The sequence below is a fragment of the Oryctolagus cuniculus genome, chromosome 1, assembly GCF_051225735.1.
Source record: "Oryctolagus cuniculus isolate XC-2025 breed Fujian yellow rabbit chromosome 1, ASM5122573v1, whole genome shotgun sequence".
NCBI lineage: Eukaryota > Metazoa > Chordata > Mammalia > Lagomorpha > Leporidae > Oryctolagus > Oryctolagus cuniculus.
Window position 1 is genome coordinate 99699146 of NC_142867.1, and position 24296 is coordinate 99723441.

A 24296-nucleotide genomic window follows, 5' to 3' on the forward strand; every position below is an offset into this window, starting at 1 on the left:
GCATTTAATATGTTTAATCATACAGAACAAGACTCAAACAAAGATTAGAAAATATGTAGAACAGTACATGAACAAAGCAGAAACAATGCAACTAAAATAATGGGAACAGAGAGATAAAGGGGAAAATAGAAAAGTGTGATTCAAAGAGGGAACCATCTCTAACTGAAAGTATACAGGGATGGCGTTGTGCTATAGCAACTAAGGCTGCAACCTGCAATACCAGCATCCAATATAGGCACCAGCTCAAGTCCCGGCTGCTCAACTTCTGATCCAGCTCCCTGCTAATGCACCTGTGAATGCAGAAGATGATGGCCCAAGTGTTTAGGCCCTTGCACCCATGTGGGAGACCCAGATAAAGCTCCTGGCTCCTGGCTTTGGCCTGGCCTAGCCCTGGCTGTTGTAGCCATTTGGGGAGTGAACCACCAGATGAAAGACCTTTTTTTTTTCTCTCTCTCTCTCTCTAACTCTGCCTTTGAAATAAATAAAAATGAATTTTTTTTTGAGAGCTAGAGTTACAGACAGAGAGGGAGAGACAGAGAGAAAGATCTTCCATCTGCTGGTTCACCCTGCAATTGGCTACAACAGCCAGAGTGGGCTGATCTGAATCCAGGAGCCAGGAGCTTTTTCTGGGTCTCCCATGCAGGTGCAGGGGCCCAAGTTCTTGGGCCATCTTCCACTGCTTTTCCAGGCCATAGCACAGATCTGGATCAGAAGAGGAGCAACTGGAACTCAAACCAGTGCCCATATGGGATGCTGGTGCCACAGGCAGAGGCTTAGCCTACTAAGCACCCCAGCACCAACCCCTAAATCTTTTTTTTTTAAAGTGGATGGTAAAGATGGAATGTGCCACCTTGAGAGTCATTGAGCACCTAATGTTGGGGCTGTACAGGCAGAGATATCACATGCATTATATGTATCATAATAGACACTTTCCGTAAACTTTCTCAAGCACCCTCATTCCTAATACACTGCCTGTTGTGCAAGGAAAAAAAAAGGAGACAGAAACATACTTGTATCGAATATCTTTTCTGCAAAAAAATAAAATAAAAATAAAATAAAATAAAGGAAGAGTAACTAGAAAATGATGAAATTGGTCACATACCAAAAAAAGGAAAGAGTGAAGCTTCTTGGCAAGTGGTATTGAATTTTGGAGGAATGGAAATATTCTACCTATGCCAGTGCTAAAGTAGGGTCAACAGGAATTGGTGAGGGACAGGGGCTAAAATTTAGTGCAAACAAATTAGTTCAACTGGGTGTGAAATGAATCACCAAAATGGGTAGAAGAAGGGGAGAACTAGTGAGAAACTTTTGAACATGACCCTCAGTCCTCAGACTAGTGAAGGTAGTCAAGCAAACAAATTCTGAACCCCCTTTTTTTTAAATGTATTTATTTATTTGAAAGGCTGAGTTACAGAGAGAGAGAGAGGTCTTCCATCTGCTGGTTCACTCCCCAAATGGCCGCAACGGCTGGAGTTGGGCTGATCCAAAGCCAGGAGCCAGGAGCTTCTGCCAGGACTCCCACATGGGTGCAGGGGCCCAAGGACTTGGGCCATCCTCCACTGCTTTCCCAAGACCATTAGCAGGGAACTGGATCAGAAGAGGAGAAGCTGGGACTGGTCCCCTGAACCCTTTTTAATAGGTTTGCTATCCTTGGCAGTGTGGATGTAACAATTCAGAATCTACTTTACATTGATTATAGAATTGAATAAATGGGTAAACATGATTATGTTTGAGGAAGCCTGGGATCTCCCTGTGGAAGGAAGGAGATACAATTATGGAATTGAGGAAAGAAAGCAACATCTCTGTGCTATCAAAGTGGCATCGGGGGGTGGGGGTGGAATCGTGGTGTAACAGGTAAAGCCACTGCCTGCAACCCTGGCATCCCGGATGGGGACTGGCTTGAGTCTTGCTACTCCACTTCTGATCCAATTCCCTGCTATGGCCTGGGAGAGCAGTGGAAGATGGCCCAAGTCCTTGGGCCCCTGCACCCACGTGGGAGACCTGGAAGAAGCTCCTGGTTTCAGTCTGGCCCAGCCCTGGCCATTGTGGCCATTTGGGGAGTGAACCAGTGGATGGAAGACCTCTCTGTCCCTGTCTCTCTCTCTATTTATAAAACTCTGCCTTTCAAATAAATAAAATGAATCTTTAGAAAAAATAATTGGCAGCAGAAGCCTAAGGAAGAACTCATGCTTTCTAAAAATAAGCCCCGCTAGTGCCCAGATCTGAGCTGCTTTATAGTAGAAGTGGCATCACAAAATTAGAGGGAAACATGAGTGAAAAAAGCACCCTGTGATATGGAAAGGAATTAATTTGGATGCACACTTCACATCATAAATTAAGGTAAATTCCAGGTAGGTTAAATAACTATGTAAAAGGTAAATTCATGAAGCAAATAAAAAATGTAAAAACCCAGGGGTTTCTTAAACAAGACCCAGAAGGCAAAGACCATGAGGAGAAAATTTCGTATTTTACCACATCAAAATTAAGGGTTTTTGCTTAACCAAGCACCGGGTACGAGCAAGTGCTAGGATGACAGATTAGAATATATTTGCAATATATTAAGCCAACAAGGAATTAATTTCTAGGGTGAACCAGGGTCACCTAAACCATATAAAAAAGAGAAAGGACATCTAATTTTTAAAATGGCTAAATAATATGAACAGGTAATTCATGAAAAAGAAAAACCAAAAAACTAGCAAAGATATCTCATCAAGACAGAATCTTTCTCTTCCTCTACTATACCAAATTCTTTTATTGTAGCCAGTGAGTCTTTTCCAAGCATTGCCTCTGTCTCAAATCCTTTTCCCCTAAAGCTTCCTATGACGAACTCTTCCTTGCTATTTAGGTCTCAGTTTAAATGTTGTCTCTCCATACAGGTATTTCTGACCCCCCCACCTTCTTTTTTTTTTTTTTTTTTCATCATACATTATTACTTGCTGACATATTTTTCTCTATCATCTAATTAACTCTTTTCTCACCAGAAAGTCAGACTCCCAGAATAGGAAATTCATCTATCTTGTTCAGCCTCGCATGCCCGGTGCTTGACACATAGTTGGTGTCCAGTGAACACCTGTTGAATATATTGATGTATGAAAAAGGTAATACAATCCTTTTTGCTGACATAATGCACTTTCCAGACAAGTATATTCAACTAATCCATGGACTAATTAGTGGAATCTTGCGAAGCAGCACCAACCACCAGCTGGAGAACTGAGCAGGATGACCATTTAACATACTCTTTCTAAATACATTTTATGAATCAGAGGACCACGATTCCCTTGGACACCTTTGTTTTGATCACACTGCACAGATCTCATTATTCGAGCTAAATGGACTAGGCCAGTTGAAACTCAATCCCCTTTACAACTATGCAGATTCTGAACACCAGCACCCAGAGGGGGCGCTGGTGTGAATTCCAGCCACAGGAGGTGGTGTCTGTGCTGAGTTTTCCAGGAGGCAGGAATAATCTAACCATGAGTCTTTGGGATTCAAGGTCACTGACAGTTGCTTCCCACTTTAAATCCTAAGGAGTGGGAGTCACCACATGATAATGGAAAACTACTTTGCATACCAGGTCTCACGTGAGAAAATTTAGTGAGTTTCTTATGATCAAGTCTCAGGAGGAAGAAAGACGGCAGGGGGACCACACCTGCCATTTCAGTTAAGGTATAAAGGGCTTGATTTCACAGATCGTTGAATTTATTTCAACAGAGCACTTACATGCTTGGAAAATCTGTCATGCTGCTTCTCGGGATGCCACGCGTTTTCTAATGATCCATTTATGTAACTTTTGTTGACCCAGTGTAAGTTGAGCCTTGTCCCTGGGGATTTGCAAGGATGTCTGTTTATGAGACTTTGTTTTGGTTTGTTCTAACTTAGATGAAGAGTTAAATTAAGCATAATCCTAATTCTTAGCACATTATCATCAACAGTCCATATAAAACATCTCTCTTGCTTTATGTTATCTCTCCTTTTCCACTTCATTTCTGATCCCAAAGTCAGTAACTCTGATGTATAATTTTACATAATGTCCTAAAATAAACAAGCACTCTCATGAATGCTGTGGTGTTGTCAAGAACATTTAATGCAATTTCAATCTCTTTTTTCATTTTTATCTGTAACACCATTTTTCTTAAAAGACTTGTTTGTTTAAAAGGCGGAGTTACAGAGAGAAGGAGAGACAGAGGGAGAGATCTTCCATCTGCTGGTTCACTCCCCAGATGGCTGCAATGACCAGGGCTGGGCCAGGACAAAGTCAGGAGCCAGGAGATCTTTCCAGGTCCCCTATGTGGTGGCAGGGGCCCAAGGACTTGGGCCATCTTCCTCTGTTCTTCTCAGGCCATTAGCAGGGAGCTGGATGGGAAGTGGAGGAGCTGGGACATGAACTGGCGCCCACATCTGCTGCCAGCACTGCAGTTGGTGGCTTTACCCATTACGCCATACCACCAGCCCCTGTAATACAATTTTAAAGACCTATCTATGCTGGCATGAATATCTACTTCAAAGCTTCCATTTTTATCTTTATCTACTGTATTCCACTATATTTTAATCATCCATCTTCTTAACTGTTATCACAATTATGAACAGAATATTATTTTCTATATTATTTTCCAATTTTGTGCCTAGCCTAAAGAGGAATACACTTGATTTTTACAAATTGGCCTTGTATCCAGTAATCTTGCCAAATATTTGCATTACTTCTAATATATGGGCATTTTGAACAGATTGGGTTTTACCTCTTTTGTTTCAGTCCTTATATCTCTTGTGCCTTTTTCTTTTTTTAACCCTTGAGCCAGGACCTCCTTATCTCTATTAAAAAGCAGCAGTAAACAAGGGTATTCACTGCAGTACAACTACATTTTATATGTAGAACCATAAAAGGAAATGAGGAAGAACTCCTTATTTTGCAGTGGAATAATCTCTGAGATATGCATATATTGTTAAATGAAAAGCAAGTTACAAAACAGTGTGTATAGTACTCTTCTGTTTACTCAAGAAAGAGGAGATAAAAATGAAAGAGGGAAAAAATTTTCCCCAGAAAAGCTAGGATTTGAGACAAGCCAGAGCCAGAACCTTCACTCTTCACATTTCTAGGACTTTGCTTTACCTGATATTCCAGCTTATTAATTATTTGTCTATATTCATTCTGTTTAATGCCATGTCTATTCAACCAATAGTTCAACTATTATACTTTGTATACTTGCGATATCTGTTCAGAACCAAGTTACTTTTTGTGCCTACTGTTAACATAATCTGATATTTCTTTGAGGGTATTTAATAAGCTTCTTTTGAAACCTTGATCCATGTCTTATATTAATTCTGCTTCCTGTACTATAGGTCATTTGAGTGGTGTTCTTTCTCTCAAACAGACTGGACTCCTTCCAATATCTTGATATTTTTTGCCTCTGAGTTCATTTTCCCCTGGTAACCAGAGTGAGGAGCTAAGGCCTGGGCTCCTGCTTGTGTGTCATTCCTAGGGAGTTGTGGGGAGAGGGTGTCTATTTCACATCTTTCACCTTCACCAAGTGACCCTGACACTCACAGCAGATTACAGCAGAAGATGCATAAACAGTGACCTTCAAACATCTCCACTGAAAGACTGGTTTCTCTCTGCAATGCAATTTTTCCAATCCTGGAAACGTGGAGCAGATAGGAGAGAGCAGAGAAGACACAAAGTCTCAATAATCGGGCGTGCACCATTATCTGCTCCTCACCCCAGGCAACCACTCTACTGTTGTCCCACTGCCTCTTGAAGCCCTGGGCTGGAGCTGCTGCATTTCTATTCTACATTACAACACAGACAGCAATGATCCGCCCAGGACAACAGACAAACAGCATAACTCAAATCCCACCTGCACTCCTAGCCAAGCACAGCCTGGCTTTCTTCTACTCCCTAATGGGTTCTCCTTCCCACACCACACCATAATCACATTGCATCTCCTCTAGGGTTTCTCATGAATTTTGCTTCTCTTCTCTAATAACTGTAGCATCTCTACCATGCAGTTACAACAGAGAGCCAGCAGCTGGGCCAATTCATCCTCTTGCCTAGAACCAGAAGAGCTACTGTTCCCTGTCAGCACTAGTTGAATTCTCCCTTTGACTTAAGATCTTTGAATCTTTACAAATTTTCTAAATCTTAATTCTGCCTCTTCCACCCACTGGCAATTGGATCTTGAGTAAGCTAATCGAACCTAAAATCTCTACTTTTTAAAATTCTATCTCATATAGTATCTGTGAAAAGCAAATGAGGTACCATGCAAAATCAGCTACAAAATATGATGTACAAAGTATACAGTAATTTAGAGGGAGCACAATCAAGTTATCAATTAGTTTTTGATGCTTAACAAACCATCCCCAAGCTTAGTAACCTAAACAACCACAGTTCATTTAGCTCATGTTTTTGTGGGTTGGCACTTCACGCTGGGCTCAGCTGAGTGGTTCTGAGAATTGGCTGCTGTCAGTTAGAGCCAAGGAGGTAACTGGGCCACGTATTTCTCTTCAACCAGCAGGGCAACCCAGGCTCATTCACATGGCAGCAGGCTGGGTTCCCAGGGTGAGAGCAAAGCATGTGTGGTCTTTTGAGGCCTGAGCTTGGAACTGGCACAGCATTGCTTCTGCTACATGCAAACGGCCAAACCAAGTCACAAAACTAGTCCAGATTCTACCTCTTGATGGGTGAAGGTGCAAAGTCACTTTTCAAAATCCCAGTTACAGAGAGAACGGCCATCTGTATCCACTTCTGCAATCCATAATCAGGATTTAAAAACAACCTCTGGAGACAGGTTGCCTGGGTTTGAACGCTGGATCTGCGACATCATGCTTGTGTGACTTTGGATAGTTATTCACTGTTTCTGTGCCTCAGTTTCCTTGTCTATAAAGAAGTTCTAGCACATATCCTGTAGATTTGCTGTGAAACTGAATGAGTTCACAATAATAAAACACATTGAACAGTGACTGCCACAGAAAGCCTATTCAAAGGTACATCAAAGAATTTGTAGAAATGCATATTATGAAAAAACTATGCACGGGTTTGGGAGAGATTATGGTTGACATATTGTATATATTGTATGCAAAAAAGAGAAGAAACAAACTCCAAGCCTCCAATTATAAAGTAATGTTAAAGAAGTGAAAACATTACCTTATTTTGATCAGTATATATGACATACATGTATTGAAATATCATACTGTAGCCCATAACCATGTAGTTATTATCAATAAAAAAATTTTTAAATCAACAATTGTAATGGAACCACATTTTAAAAAGAATTCACGTAAAAATATGTATTATTTAAAAAAAACACACAAGGGATTTGATTGTGTGCCAAAATAAACTTATTTTTTAATTCCATTTTTCCATGAACATTTTGAAGTATCTTTATATATGCTTGGTGGGGCTTTGTTTTATTTTGAGATTTTTTTTTTGACAAGTAGAGTTGTAGACAGTGAGAGAGACAGACAGAAAGGTCTTCCTTCCGCTGGTTCACCTCCCTAAATGGCCACTACGGCCGGCACTACGCCAATCCGAAGCCAGGAGCCAGGTGCTTCCTCCTGGTCTCCCATGCAGGTGCAGAGGCCAAGCACTTGGGTCATCCTCCATTGCCCTCCAAGCGACAGTAGAGAGCTGGCCTGGAAGAGGGGCTGCCGGGGCTAGAATCCGGCACCCATATGGGATGCAGGCGCCGCAGGCAGAGGATTAACAAATAAGCCACGGCACCGGCCCCTTGATTTTTTTTTTTTAAAGATTTTATTTATTTATTTGAAAGCTAGAGTTACAGACAGTGAGAGGGAGAGACAGAGAGAGAGTCTTCCATCTGCTGGTTCACTCCCCAGATGGCCGCAATGGCGGGAGCTGTGCCTATCGGAAGCCAGGAGCTTTGTGCTGCTTCCGGTAACATGACATATGTACCCGCGACTCAGTGCTATGATGGGCCCTGTTGTTTCTGTCAATGAATGTGGTGTGACTGAGCTCTGATTCTGAAAGTACCCTTGCCAACACAATCACAGATTATTTTGATACTACTTTACTATATTTTTAGGAGCCTCTACCATGGAGTGTTTTGAGTCAGCATAGCACAAGATAAAAGCAAACTACATCATAAAAATCAATGTAAAAAAATAAAGTTCTGATCTTCTCCATAATAGCTATTTTTAAAAATAAAAATTACCAAACTCCTTCAAAGTATGTCTTCACATTTTTATGGGTGGGGCTGAGAAGGCCCTGAGCACAGAAATGATCTCCATTTCTGCTACTCCAGAATGGGAACAGGTGCTGTTATTACTCATATGCAGCCAAGTAGGGACGAAGAAATAGACAGGTGAGGAGGTTTACCAAGATCACAGGGTTAACAGCTAAGCTAAAATCGTGCGCTTCCCCCAGTGGATTATATTGAGTAAGTACCAAGGGGGTGTGTGTGTGATCAGGTGGAAAATATCTACAAAAAGACAAGGTAACTCTCGGCCTGAAGGAAGGTCAGGGCTGACCTGCTATCTCTGTGGGCACAGTTGCTAGGGAAAGTAAGAAGGCGCTTCAGAAAGTTCGTGGAAAAAATGGAATTAAAAGATACATGTATTTTGTTGCAAAAAAAAAAAAAAGTTGAAAGCCATGCACAAGTTTTTCCTAACTTTTTGACGGTCCCTTGTACAACTTCCGGAGAGACTCCGTTCAAGTCTTTGGAACTTGGCATCAGATTGCAGCACGGCTCCCAGAGTTCCGCGGAGCAGAGAGGAAGTGTTTCTCACCTATCTGCCAGGGCTTCCCCTGCTGCGGGGGGGACAGGAATCAGACTGGATTTTCAGGGTAGGAGGCACCAAGTGTAGTCCATCTGCTACAAGCATCAGGGACAGGCTGTGAGAGAATTTATTTCTTCTTTATGGCAAAGTTTCAGTTTTACCGATGATAAATCTGAATGTGGCCTTACAAATGTTTTGGCGTCTCAGCAGCGGATGTGTGCAGCCCGACGGGTGAAATGTGGAGCCTCCAAGGTAATACAATCTTAACCAGATCATTGTTCTTTCACAGTTATTAATTATCAGGATGTCAATAACAGGACTCAGCAGAACAAAGTCCCTGGGGCAGCTTGTCAGGGAGGAAGCATTTGCTTTCCAAAATTTTTATTTCAACATCGCCATCTAGTGTCCAGTTCCCTGCTTTACCAAGCCTCAGGATTTCTGCTCAAAGCAAGATCAATGTTGTCTCCATGGAAAGATATCTATGAGATATCTCTGCATGTATTATGCAAACTTTTTGGTGTGTGTGTGTATGTGACACTGACACTCTCTCCTCCCACTTTGATTTGTAAGGACTCTTGTGGTTGCATTGAGCTCCCTGGCTATCTACTCTTCGAAACATCCATCATTTGATCATAAATGCAATGTTCCTTTTACTCTGTAAACTAACACATCCACAGGTTCCAAGGGTTAGAACGTGAACATCCGTAGGGGACCGTTTCTCTGCCTAAGGGCCTAAACTCTTTTTTTTTAACTTTTATTTAATGAATATAAATTTCCAAAGTACGACTTATGGATTACAATGGCTTCCCCCCCATACCGTCCCTCCCACCCACAACCCTCCCCTTTCCCACTCCCTCTCCCCTTCCATTCACATCAAGATTCATTTTTGATTATCTTAATATACAGAAGATCAGCTTAGTATACATTAAGTAAGGATTTCAACAGTTTGCTCCCACACAGAAACATAAAGTGAAAAATAATAAATGATTTTTTTAAATGATGATGAAATCAGAGCAGACCTATTGTCATGTTTAATCCCAGTGAGAGTCAAGTTGGGAATTGATAATTTTTTTTTTTTACAGAAGATCAGTTTAGTATACATTAAGTAAAGATTTCAACAGTTTGCACCCCCATAGAAACACAAAGTGAAATATATTGTTTGAGTACTCGTTATAGCATTAAATCTCAATGTACAGCACATTAAGGACAGAGATCCTACATGAAGAGTAAGTGCACAGTGACTCCTGTTGTTGACTTTACCAATTGACACTCCTGTCTATGGCATCAGTAATCTCCCTATGCTCCAGTCATGAGTTTCCAAGGCTATGGAAGCCCTCTGAGTTCTCCGACTCTTATCTTGTTTAGACAAGGTCATAGTCAAAGTGGAGGTTCTCTCCTCCCTTCAGAGAAAGGTACCTCCTTCTTTGAAGACCTGTTCTTTCCACTGGGATCTCACTCACAGAGATCTTTTTGCCAGAGTGTCTTGGCTTTCCATGCCTGAAATACTCTCATGGGCTTTTCAGCCAGATCCGAATCCTTTAGGGCTGATTCTGAAGGGCCTAGACTCTTAAGAGTTTTTTTTTTTTTTAACCTGTTTGCAATTATAATTTTTAAAATATGTTCCTGCATCAGGTTGTTTTCACTATGAGAATTTGTTCAGGTGTTGCCATTTAGAGTGCAAAGTTACTTCACAAAGAAAAGACCCAAATTTCCTTATTTGTACAGTGGTAGATTTCTAGCCCTCTGGGAGAATTCCAAGTTTGGAGGGCCATATATTTCTGGACTCTGCATTATCTACCACCAATCCAGGACCCACATGGAGTTTTTTGCCTAGAATCTCCTTCACAATTCACTATGGTTCCCAATCCAGGGAAAGATCAAGATAAGTTACAGCAGGAGGGTAGAAGGTAGAATCTAAGAGTCATAAGGAACAAAGAATAACGTGAGATGGGTGCAAATAAAAAAAGTCAATACATTTAAAGTAGCTTTTGAACAGCCTTGTGATTAAGACCTCAGGCAAGTTACAGAAGATTTCCATCACACTAGAAAGTACTCTCATGCCTCTTCCAATGACTCCCATACCACCAAAAAACAACCACTTTGCAAGTTTCTCTTTCCATGGATTACTCTGCAAGATTTTGAGTTTCATATAAAAAAACAATATAACTCTTGTTTCTGTCTTCTTTCACCTGACATAATGTTTTTGAGATTTATTCATATTACTACTTGTATCAATTGTTTCTTTTTATTGCTGAGTAGTAGTCTATTTGTTAATATATCCATTTTTATTCATTCTTTTGCCAATGGACATTTCCAATCTTGGGTCATTATGGTGAGAGCTGCAACAAACTTTCTTGTCAATAGGAGTTCACTGGGCTGATGGTCTCCTCTATCTCTGAGGGCCCAGGTCATAATCCCCTATAATACAGTAGACAATACATATGTATACCAACTGATAGTGATACCTAGGCTCTAATGCATACAAGCAAACTTTTTGAACCCGTCTGTAGCCTATCAGAGGGTAAGGAAGTAGAAGAACTATATTGGACAATATGAGCGGAGGCATGGAGTTACTTGTTATGCATTTAGTGTAAGTGTTATACATTTGAAAGGTGATGTTTGTCTTATTGGTACAAGGTATAGTAATATAGAGAGCCTTCTGCATTTGGGGATACTGTCTGTTGTTAGTCTGTAGATTACTGAACATGGACTTCAGGGGTTCTCCAAAACCAAATACAAACTGCATGTTGATTGCCAAAAATCACATGATTTTGGAGTTTCTGGAGCTGGAAATTATCACAGACAACTCAAGAGAAGAGAGCTCCTGGAGCATATAAAATGCCACATCATTAAGAATCTAACATAAGGACAATTGAAAGAGAAATGAACAATAAGTAGTATTTGATGTCCCTTAGTCAATAGCAAGTGTAATAGGCCTATCATGGGCTCCAGAGGTCCCCAGAGACTACAATCAGTATCTTGACCAAGATCTTGTAACCTACAGAAGAGAAAACAAGAACTTCTTACTGATGCTGCAATGAAATTCATAATCTCTCCATTCTCTTCTTTCTGAGGAAGTTGGTACTGGAGTTATTGGGATAGAAAACTGAGAAATGAACCATAAGAAATGCCTAGGGAAGTTCAAGAACCATAGGATATAGTGGATATGATAGGAAAGCTTTGGCCATAGGATTATTGGTGCCAATCCAATGTCATGTACCCATCTCCCTTAGCTGGATAGAGGTATTCTCCCACACATATTTCCTGGGTTGGACCAGATATGATGACAAGCAGGTAAATGAGGACTGATTTGACATTTGCTATAGTGTTGGAATTTTGCTGGGCAGGATGTGGGTACAAGTAAATGAAGGGCATAGGTGAGACTAGAAGTCCAAGCAATAAATCATGATCTCCAGAAAGGGTAGAGAAGAAAAAAAGCAGTCAAGAAAAAAGGAAAAAAATAAAGTAATTAAAAAACAGGAGTTGAGTAGATGAAGAAAGCTTGGAAAACAGTTGTGCAGGGTTTGACAAAGTGAGTTGTGAAAACTGAGAATGCAGGAATTTAAGACACAGAGATAAAGCATTTCTAAATGAAAACAAAATTTAGATACAAAATGGGAGTAAATTCCAGAGAGAAGTCAAGGTAACAATCATTGGCTTTAAGGAGATAAGAAATCATGTCATTTAAGCAGGGGTAATTGGGCATGGACCATCCAACTGATGAAGGAAGTGAAGTGGGAAGACTGTAGCCAAGTTCCAAAGTCCTTTTTGAAGGCTGGGGAGTGACTGGAAGGCCGAAGTTGATCATAAGAGATAGAGTATAAAAGTAAATAGGAAGAAAATAAAATGTATAGTTTTATTGTTGGAAATATTTTGTTGCTATGCAAAAATCACAGCTAATTTTTCCATTAGGCCAAAAATTGAAATACTGTTAGCAGCAAATGTAACTCCTATGGCAAAAAAAAAAAAAAAAAAAAAAAAAACAGTCCCCATCAGAGAAGAGCTTCCTGGTAGGTATTATCCTTTTAAAGAAAATGTCAAACTTTTGAAACTTTATAGCTTTTTAAAAAAATACATATTTATTTATTTGAAAGTCAGAGTTACCAAGAGAGATGGAGAGAAAGAGAAGGAGAGAGAAAGATCTTCCATCTGTTGGTTCACTCCTCAAATGACTGCAATGGCCAAGACTGAGCCCAGCCGAAGCCAGGACCTTCATCTGGGTCTCCCCAATGAGTGTCAGGAGCCCAAGCACTTGGGCTAGCTTCCACTGCTTTCCCAGGCACATTGGCAAGGAGCTGGATTGGAAATAGATTGGCCAGGGTACAAACCATTGTCCATATGGAATGCCAGCATTGCAGGTGGCAGCTTAAACTACTCCACCATGACACCAGCCCCTAAAGCTTATTCTTCAGTCTAACTAATCCTCATATGAGCAGGTGTTTAGCCTAGCAGTTAGGACACCGACATCTCACCTTAAAGTAGCTGGGTTTGACTTCCAGCTCCAGATCCTGTCTGCATCCTCTTGCCAATGCAGACCCTGGGAGGAAACAGTAATGGCTCAAATAATTGGGTGTCTTCCACCCATGTAGGAGGCCTTGATTGGGATCTTAGCTTCTGGCTTCAACCCCAGCCCTGTCCCAGCCTTTACAGGCATTTGGGGAATGAACCAGGGAATGAGAGCTCATTCTATTCTCTCTCTCTCTCTCTCTCTCTCTCTATCTCTCATCCTCCCTCCCTCCCTCCCTCCCTCTTTGTAAACAAACAAAAAAAGTTTTCAAATTTTAAATTAAAATAATTTTAACAAGCATCAATTTTTTTAATTCTTTTTCAGCAAAGAAAAGTGACCTAATACACCGAGAGATGCTTCTCTTGGGAATAGAATAGCTTCGGTCCTTGAAAACAGTCATTGCCCAGAATTTGATGTGGACACACTTGTATCTCTTGAGAGAAGCCCCCTAAGAAGGTGAGTGAGCCTCGCAGTGCTCTCTAAGCACTAAGTGTTGTTTAGCAGGATGGTGAACCTGATGTGTGGAGGAAGAAGGTTGTTCTGTTTTGGGGATTGAAAATTTGAAAACTGCTTGACTACTAAAGGTGTGGACCCCTGGGCAGGAAAGGAAGTCAGTAGTTCCCGAGCAGTAGATACTTAAACTAAGTGTCTGAGTCCAGGGGACACTTTGAGAAATCACTGTGTATAAATCAAAATGCTAAGTGCCAGGGATTGCAACGTGTCTGGCCAAGCTTCCATAGGCTTGAGTCATTCATTCATTCATTCTCTACCAGAGAACCACATCAAATCTGTGCAGATCTGAATGCACACAGGCTTCACCCCAGAAAGGAATGGCATCCTCTGTCCAGCCTTTAACACTTCAGTTGATCATTGTAATATTGAAGACGGTGTTTATACCACCGATTCTTAAGGGTTCAGAGCCCCATGATTAATCCTTAGGCTGTACCCTTAGAGGTGAGTCCATATGCTTCTATGCATAACTATACTTTTTTTTTTACAGTTTTAGACTATCTCCTCCATCTTTTATTCCCTCTCTTTTTTTAAGCTGGTATCTTTTTCCAATTGCTTTAAAAATACATATAATTAACTCTGTGTTACATAGAGAATTCAGCCTACAGTGTGAGGTAGATGAAAGAGAGAGAAAGAAAACAGAGGAAAAACAAACAAACAAAAACAACCAACAAAACAAAACCAAAGGGATATACACAGTAAAAAGTAACAATAGTTAACTGTCTCTAGACAATCAGGTCAAGGGTTTTTGAGGATATTAGTTCTGAAGGTGACTATTTTGCGTCTATAGCTTTCATTTTAGCTGTGCTGATAATTCTCCTGACCCAGGGGGAACATATGGTGTTTGTCTCTTTGGGACTGGGTTATTTCACTATGAGGTTTTCCAGCTTGCTCCATTTTGTTGCAAAGGACCAGATTTCATCCTTTTTTTACTGCCATGTAGTATTCCATAGTGTACATGTCCCACAGTTTCTTTATCCAGTCTTTGGTTGATGGACATTTAGGTTGCTTCCATGTCTTAGCTATTGTGAATTGAGCTGAGACAAACATGAGGTGCAGATAGTTCTTTTGTTTACTGATTCATTTCCTTTGGGTAAACTCCCAGTAGTGAAATGGCTGGGTCATATGGTAGGTCTATATTCAGATTCCTGAGGCATCTCCAAATTATCTTCCACAGTGGCTTTACCAGTTTGCATTCCTACCAACAGTGGGCTAGGGTGCCCTTTTCTCCACATCCTCTCCAGCATTTGTTGTTTGTGGATTTCTGTATGAGGGCCACTCTAACTAGGGTGAGGTGAAACCTCATTGTGGTTTTGATTTGCATTTCCCTGATGGCTAGAGATCCTGAGCATTTTTTTCATGTGTCTGCTGGCCATTTGGATTTCCTCTTTTGAAAAATGTCTGTTAAGGTCCTTGGCCCATCTTTTTTATTGGGTTGTTTGTTTTGTTGCTGTGGAGTTTCTTGATCATTTTATAGATTCTAGTTGTTAATCCTTTATCAGTTGTGTAGTTTGCAAATAGTTTCTCCCATTCTGTCGGTTGCCTCTTCACTTTCCTGACTATTTCTTTTGCTGTAAAGAAACTTCTCGAGCCGGCGCCGTGGCTCAATAGGCTAATCCTCCACCTTGCGGTGCCGGCACACCAGGTTCTAGTCCCGGTCGGGGCACCAGATTCTGTCCCGGTTGCCCCTCTTCCAGGCCAGCTCTCTGCTATGGCCAGGGAGTGCAGTGGAGGATGGCCCAGGTGCTTGGGCCCTGCACCCCATGGGAGACCAGGAAAAGCACCTGGATCCTGGCTCCTGCCATCGGATCAGCGCGGTGCGCCGGCTGCAGCGGCAGCCATTGGAGGGTGAACCAACGGCAAAGGAAGACCTTTCTCTCTGTCTCTCTCTCTCACTGTCCACTCTGCCTGTCAAAAAAAAAAAAAAAAAAAAAAAAAAAGAAACTTCTCAATTTGAGGTAATTCCAATTGTTCATTTTGGCTTTGACTACCCATGCCTCTGGGGTCTTTTCCAGGAATTCTCTGCCTGGTCCAATGTCTTGAAAGGTTTCCCCTATGCTCTCAATTAATTTGATGGTATCATGGCGTAGATTTAGATCTTTAATCCATATTGAGTGGATTTTTGTATATGGTGTAAGATGGGAGTCTTGTTTCATACTTTGACATGTGGACATTCAGTTTTCCCAGCACCATTTGTTGAAGAGGCTGTCCCTGTTCCAGAGGTTGGTCTTAGCTCCTTTGTCGAACATGAGTTGGTTGTAGATGTTTGGATTGATTTCCAGTGTTTCTATTCTGTTCCGTTGGTCTATCCATCTGTGTTTGTACCAGTACCACGCTGTTTTGATTCTAACTGCCTTGTAGTATGTCTTGAAGCCTAGAATTGTGATGCCTCCAGCTTTGTTTTTATTGTATAGGATTGCTTTAGCTATTCGTGGTCTCCTGTTCCTCCATATGAATTTCAGCATCATTTTTTCTAGGTCTGTGAAGAATGTCTTTGGTATTTTGATTGGAATGGCGTTGAACCTGTATATTGCTTTCAGAAGAATGGACATTTTGATGATATTGATTCTTCCAATCCATGAACATGGCAGATTTTTCCCTTTTTTGTGTCTTCTTCTATTTCTTTCTTTAATGTTTTGTAATTTTCATCATAGAGATCTTTGACATCCTTGGTTAAATTTATTCCAAGGTACTTGATTGTTTTTGTGGCTATTGTGAATGGCACTGATCTTAGAAGTTCTTCCTCGGCCACAGCATTGTCTGTGTATACAAAGGCTGTTGATTTCTGTGCACTGACTTTGTATCCTGCTACTTTACCAAACTCTTCTATGAGTTCCAATAGTCTCTTAGAGGAATCTTTTGGATCCTCTATATATAGAATCATGTCGTCTGCAAATAGGGATAGTTTGACTTCCTCCTTTCCCATTTGTATCCCTTTAATTTCTTGCCTGATGTCTCTAGCTAAAACTTCTAGGACTATATTGAATAGCAATGGTAAGAGTGGGCAACCCTGTCGTATGCCAGTTTTCAATGGAAATGCCTCCAACTTTTCCCCATTCAATATAATGCTGGCCATGAGTTTGTCATAAATTGCCTTAACTGTGTTGAAGAATGTTCCTTTTAAACCCAATTTGCTTAGAGTTTTCATCATGAAAGGGTGTTGTATTTTGTCAAATGCCTTCTCTGCATCTATTGAGATAATCATGATTTTTGTTTCTTAATTTGTTATCACATTGATTGATTTTTGAACGTTGAACCATCTCTGCATGCCAGGGATACATCCCACTTGGTCCGGGTGAATGATCTTTCTGATGTGTAGTTGGATTTGGTTGGTCAGGATTTTGTTGAGTATTTTTGCATCTATGTTCATCAGGGAGATAGGTCTGTAGTTTTCTTTCTCTGTTGCATCTTTTCTGGGCTTAGGAATTAAGGTGATATTGGCTTCATAGAAAGAATTTGGGAGGATTCCCTCCCTTTCAATTGTTTTGAATAATTTGAGAAGAACTGGGATTAGTTCTTCTTTAAATGTCTGGTAGAATTCAGTGGTGAAGCCATCCGGTCCTGGGCTCTTCTCTTTTGGTAGTGCATTTATTACTGATTCAATTTCTTGCATGATTATGGGTCTGTTTAGGTTTTCTATGTCTTCATGGCTCAGTTTCAGAAGGTTGTTGTGTATTCAGGAATCTATCCATTTCTTCCAGGTTTCCCAGTTTGTTGACATGCAACTCTTTGTAGTTGTTTCTGATGATTCTTTTTATTTCTGTTGTGTCTGTTGTTACATTTCCATTAGCATCTTTAATTTTACAGATTTGAGTCTTCTCTCTCCTTTTTTTGGTTAGTTGGGCCAATGGTGTGTCTATTTTGTTTATTTTTTTCAAAGAACCAGCTCTTGGTTTTGCTGATCTTTCGTATCGTTTTTTTTGTTTGTTTGTTTCAATTCTGTTTGTTTCTTCTCTAATCTTTAGTATTTCTTTTCTTCTTCTGTGTTTGGGTTTGGTTTGCTGCTGTTTTTCTAAATCCTTGAGGTACATGGAGAGGTCATTTATTTGGTACCTTTCCAGTTTCCTGATGTAGGCACCAATTGCTATAAACTTTCCTCTTAGCACTGCTTTTGCTATATCCCACAAGTTTTGATAAGTTGTATTGTCATTTTCATTTGTTTCTAGAAATTTTTTGATTTATCTTTTGATTTCTTCTATGACCCACTGTTCATTCAGAATCACGTTGTTCATTCTCCATGTGTTTGCATATGATGCAGAGATTCTTGAGTTGTTGATTTCGAGTTTCATTGCACTATGGTCTGAGAAGATGCATGGTATAATTTCATTTTTTTTTAATTTGCTGAGGCTCCCTTTATGGCCTAGCATATGGTCAACCCTAGAGTAAGTTCCATGTACTGGGGAATTCTATGTACTCTGTGTCTGTGGGGTAGAAGGCTCTGTAGATATTTACTAGGTCTATTTGGTCTATAGCGTCAATTAGCTCTGTTGTTTCCTTGTTGGTTTTCTGTCTGGTTGATCTGTCCATTGGTGAAAGTGGGGTGTTTAAGTCCCCTGTTACTATTGTATTTGAGTCTATATCTCCCTTTAAGTCCTTTAGTAATTCTTCTTTCAAATAGTCAGGTTAGGTGCATATACATTTATAATAGTAATATCTTCGTGTTGGATTGATCCTTTAATCATTATATATGTCCTTCTTTGTCTCTTTTTTTATTTTTTATTTATTTGACAGGTAGAGTTATAGGCAGTGAGAGAGAGAGACAGAGAGAAAGGTCTTCCTTCTGTTGGTTCACTCCCCAAATGGTCGCTACAGCTGATGCTGCGCCAGTCCGAAGCCAGGAGCCAGGTGCTTCCTCCTGGTCTTCCATGCAGGTGCAGAGACCCAAGCACTTGGGCCATCCTCCACTGCCTTCCCGGGCCACACCAGAGAGCCAGACTGGAAGAGGAGCAACCGAACTAGAACCCAGCACCCATATGGGATGCTGGCATCGCAGGCAGAGGATTAACCAAGTGAGCCACAGCAACGGTCCCAGCCATGACTTTAATGATAAGTCACTTTATGTTTCCTTTGTTTTTGGACCTTCTCTACCATCAACACAGAAACACTGGGTATCTTAAGGTGGAGGAGGTAGCAAGACTGCATAACTTGAGGTAGCCGAAGTGAAGGAAGAATGCAAGGCAGTAGCTCAGGGGACAGGGAGCCCTAAAAGTTGCCACAGGAGCATAGCTGTGTAGTGCTCAGCACTTGATGAATCCTCACTTTTTCACAAAAGGAAGTAGATGCACAAGGCTCACCCAGCAAGGAGCAGAGCCAGGATTGCACCTGTGGGGCTTGCCATCAGTACTTTAGGGAGCTTTGTGCTCACAAGGCTGGGGGTTTCTTCCAGAAAAGCTCTCAGACCAGACCCTGCCTGTACTCCGACCCATCCAGGACTATTATAAAAGCTTTAGATCAAGAATTCTAGAGTTTAATATATCAGTACATTAGTTATTCTGGCTGGCACTGCCAATAGTTCCCTGGGTAACAGGCCCACGTCTGGAAAACAACCAAAATTGAAGCTCAAACTTATTTTCAAATTTCCAATGTCTAAAAATACTCTCTGGCAGGCTTGGGTGATCCCTAATTGAGGACAATCAAAGGATTGCATGTGAAACTACCCACCAAGATGCAACAAAATGGCAATACTTCAAGCTCACCATTCTTGGTTCCAACAAGACCTCCATGAGTCTAAACAATGATTTTATGATAAAAGTTAAAATAATACTTTGTGATATAGTCATCCTTTTACTTCCCATATTACTGATTTTACTGCTGCCACAAAGGTAGGTAATGCAAGTATTACTTTTTTACCATGGTAATATATCAAGGTAGCTAAAAATGCAGACTCTGGATTAAGTCACATGAGAGTTTAAGTTTAATAAAGTAGCTCAACTTCTTTAAGCCTCTGAAAATTTTCGAGATGCACATAAATGCCCCAGGTTTCTCCCTACCAGAGCACATAATAGAATTGCTTTTCCACATGCCCTTGAATTTAGACATGGCCATATGCTATACTTTGGACCATGAAATTAAGAGAAAGAGGCATACATCACTTCTGGAAGAAGCCAGGGAGAAATTTTTTTGCTTCTCACTTTTCCTCTGCCATGGAAGTTCCACTGGCCTGGGTCCCAGAGGAGGACAACTTGAGGCAGACCCACATGGAACTATAGTTCAACCAAAAACTTCATCTTTGTTGTTATAAGCCAACGAGATATCTGGTGCTGTTTGTTATAGCAGCAAATTTGGTCCACCTTGACTGGTTGCAAGCCTTGGTTTCCTCATGTGTTAAATGGGTGCAGAAACATAACATCCTTAAGATGCAGGAAGTGGCCAGTGCCATGGCTCAATAGGCTAATCCTCCGCCTTGCGGCGCCGGCACACTGGGTTCTAGTCCCAGTTGGGCACCAGATCCTGTCCCGATTGCCCCTCTTCCAGGCCAGCTCTCTGCTATGGCCCGGGGAAGGCAGTGGAGGATGGCCCAAGTGCTTGGGCCCTGCACCTGCATGGGACACCAGGAGAAGCACCTGGCTCCTGGCTTTGGATCAGTACGATGTGCCGGCCGCAGCGCGGCGGCCATTGGAGGGTGAACCAACGGCAAAAGGAAGACCTTTCTCTCTGTCTCTCTCTCTCTCTGTCCACTCTGCCTATCAAAAATTAAAAAAAAAAAATGCAGGAAGTTTAAGTAAGGTAATATATTTGTATTAGTTAATTAACTTTAATTAATTTGTTGGAAAGGCAGAAAGAGAGAAATCTTCCATCCACAGGTTAACTCCCCAAATACCTACAATAGCTAATGCTGAGCCAGAACAAAGCCAGTGACTAGGATTTCAATCCAGGTCTCCCATATGGATGGCAGGGAGCCAACCACTTGAGTCATCACCTGCTGCCTCCCAGTGTGTACATCAGCAGGAAACTGGATTGGAAGCAGAGCCAGGACTTAGCCAGGCACACTCTAATATGGGATGTGGGCATACCAAGTGGCATCTTTTTTTTTTTTTTTTTTGACAGGCAGAGTGGACAGTGAGAGAGACAGAGAGAAAGGTCTTCCTTTGCCGTTGGTTCACCCCTCAATGGCCACTACAGCCGGCGCACTGCGCTGATCCAAAGCCAGGAGCCAGATGGCTTCTCCTGGTCTCCCCTGCGGGTGCAGGGCCCAAAAACTTGGGCCATCCTCCTCTGCACTCCCTGGCCACAGCAGAGAGCTGGACTGGAAGAGGAGCAACCAGGACAGAATCCAGCGCCCCGACCAGGACTAGAACCTGGTGTGCCGGCACCGCAGGTGGAGGATTAGCCTATTGAGCCGTGGCGCTCATAATTTATAAATTTATTATAAATTTAATTTATAAATTAAACTTTAATGTTACATATTACAAAGAGAAAATATATATATATATATATATATATATATATATATATATATATATATATATGGTTAGGTACTATCTGCAATTTCAGGCATCCACTGGGAGTCTTAAGGTATCTCCTGAGGAAAGAGATGACTACTACATAATCATTTGCATTGATATTTATATTAGCGTGAAGGTGACCATAATTTCCTGTGATTTCCCTTCTATTTAGTTTGCTTGTCATTTCTCAATAACATGGGCTCTGACCATGGAAAATGTAACCTACTGACCTAGGCTTTCCTTTTTCCGAACTGGAGTAGCATTTCCTCATCAAGCATCTTCTAAAATTCCTTGTTCTGGCCCATTTTAGCTGATGCCTAGAGTGACACTTCCTGGGAGAGATTAATGTACAACATCAGGTAATGCCATGAATATTAAATCATCATTTGGTTTCTTACTTAAAAATTTATATTTATTGATTTAGATAAAGGGAACAGATTCCACACATTTTATATATACAGTTTTAAGAACATTATGGTACTTACCATGCTCCCTCCAACCACCCTCCTCCTTCCTTTCTTGTCTAAGTTAAAAATTGTGATTCATCAGTTTACAGCATGATAAGAAGCAGGCATTGTGGTGAAATAGGTTAAGCCACTACTTGGGACAATTGCACCCCAAATCAGAGTGCCTGAGTTGCGGAGTCTTGTCTCCACTTCTCACTTAGCTTCCTACTCAGGAGCACTTGGGAGGCAGCAGATTATGGCACAAGTACTTGAGTCTCTACCACCCATACAGGAGACCCACATAGAGTTCCTGGCTCTTGGCTCGGGCCTGAGCAGGCTCCGGCTGTTACGGACATTTGGGAGGGTGAACCTGCAGATGAAAAGTATTTCTCTCTCTCACTCTGCCTGTCAAATAAAAATAAATAAATGTAAAAAATAATCTGATAGAAAATGACAAAAACATAACTGAGAAACACAAATGAAATATACTGAGTTCCTGTTACTTTTAAGGCTTTATGCTTGCTGCTATTTGTCCATAAAAAGATTTTGTTTCTCAGCTTTCTCATCCATGAAGATTGAAGTACACCACAAAGTAAGACAAAATATGTCTTAGTTCTTCCAGGCTATTGTAACAAAACGTACCACAGACTGGACGGTTGAGAAGCAACAGAAGTGTATTTTCATGGTTCCAGAGGCTGGGTGTGCACTGGGGGTCTGAGGAGGGCCTCCTTCCTGGTTTCTAAAAGGTCGCCTTTTCTCCAGGGCCTGACGTGGCAGGAGGAGGAAGGGCGCCCCTGGGGCCTCTGTGTAAAGGCACTGATCCCGTTCACGAGGACTCTGCCCTCAGTACCAAATCACTTCACAAAGGCCCTGTCTCCAAACACCACTGCGCTGGGGATTGAGTTTTCACGAATGTTCTTTATTTATAGTTTCAACAGAAATGCAAACATTCACTCTATAGCAAAATACAATCTCTGTCCATAACAAATTTGTAATTTCATTAAGAGGCAAAAGGAAGATCTCAAATTCAGTACTTTCATAAAATCTTCATTTTTCCTTTTTAGATATTAAAGCCTCAAACCAATTTTTGAAAGCTGTATGGGGCCATCTCCTAGAACAGTGCCTTCTCTGATGCTCAGTAAATATATTTTTGAATGAAGAAACAAATGATGGTGCTGCCAGCCAACAATTTAATTCCAGCATTATCCCCCACTGAGCAATCAGCTTTTATATACCTATTTACCTATCTTATCTCATTTTGCCTATGTTACTTAATAACAAGAAGTGAGAATGGGGGGCTCCCAATTAGGAGCATAAATTTTTACAAATGTAACATAAGACAAAAGTGGACATTATTTCTTTCCATTTTCAAAGAAAGAATGGAAATTTTAAAAGTGGTGCATCTGTAGCCTCAATCAAGATCACTGGTCTGTTATTAAGTGAGAAATAATAAAAAATGTGTACAGAATGCTGAAAATGTATCACCAAAGTATGTATCTGAAATGTGAGATGTAGTTGAGAATTTTAGGTTTCTTGGCTTTCTTGCAATGAAGCTCCCTCTTTACAATGTCTAAGTGCAGTGTTTGATGCCCACTTTCAACTCCCATACACATTCTGAGGAATGCAGCATAATTCTGATAGGACGTGATCTGTGTGTATCATCCGAGTGGGACAAGAGGGTAAATACTATGGGCATTCTGCAGAGGGAAAGAACCTTATGCACACCATCAGATAGGCAGGAGGAGGCAGAGCTGAGCTGAAGCCTGGAGAATGAAGCAAGCATTAGCTACACAAAGACAAAGTGGAAGAAGCAATAGTGTGCCTAAAACTAAGTCCTGAAGGAAGATTGCAGAAAGCATGTGAGCACAGACCACAGAAGAGGCTTGTTGACTGGATTTGTGTGAGCTCTGTCACAGGAGATCAGATTAGCAATTTAAGAAGAAAGTCCGTTAGGCTCAGCTTGAACTTCATTCTAAAAGTCATGAGCGATGAAGTTTTCTGAACCAACTAGGGATATGTCAGAAAGATGCCACTGGAAGAACTATGTGGGATTTAAAGAATGATAGGAATATGAAGAGAATGAAAGAGGATGCAAAAACTCAAGATAGTTAGGTGTGATATTTCCTTTTTTGTGTCAACTTGAAGGGGCTAAGGGATACCCAGGTAGCTGGTAAATATCACTCTGCGTGTATCTATGAATGAGTTTCTTGAAAATACCGGCATTTAACTCATTCCACTTAGTACAGAAGGTCCATCCTCTCTCGTGTAGGTGGGTGCCACCTAATCCACTGAGATAGCACACAAGGGTGGAGGAAGGATGCCTTCATTCTTTCTGCTTGAGGTGGGCCATCTGTCTTCTCCTCAAACACTGAATCCCCAGTTCTCAAGTCTTCAGGCTCAGATTGGGACTTACACCACTCGCTCTTCTGGTTCTCAAAGTTTTTGGACTCAGATGGAACCTCTATACCCACTTCCTTTGGCCTCCAGGTTGCAGACGGCTCGTGGGACTTAACCTCCATGATTGTGTAAACCAATCCCTCATAAATGTCATTAGCTATATCCCATTAGTTTCTCTGAGGAACCCTGACTAATACGAAAGACTCTAGGACCAGTACTGGCAAAATAATGAGAGTTTGCACTGAAGCAAGAACTATAAAG

The 24296-nt window shown here is 41.1% G+C and overlaps 1 long non-coding RNA gene across 32 annotated transcripts in view; it reads left to right on the top strand.

Annotated features, from left to right (window-relative positions):
• The window catches only part of LOC103349530 (uncharacterized), a 69331-nt gene that overhangs the window by 6306 nt on the left and 38729 nt on the right, over positions 1-24296 (top strand). For 14 of the 32 annotated variants that reach the window (XR_011390453.2, XR_016234433.1, XR_011390468.2 and 11 more), the window contains exon 2: positions 13562-13693. This is a non-coding gene — a long non-coding RNA (uncharacterized LOC103349530). Of the gene's footprint in view, positions 1-8492; positions 8983-13561; positions 13694-22702; positions 23116-24296 lie in introns of those variants that run through there. The other 18 variants (XR_016234410.1, XR_016234411.1, XR_016234412.1 and 15 more) reach the window with 6 other exon arrangements.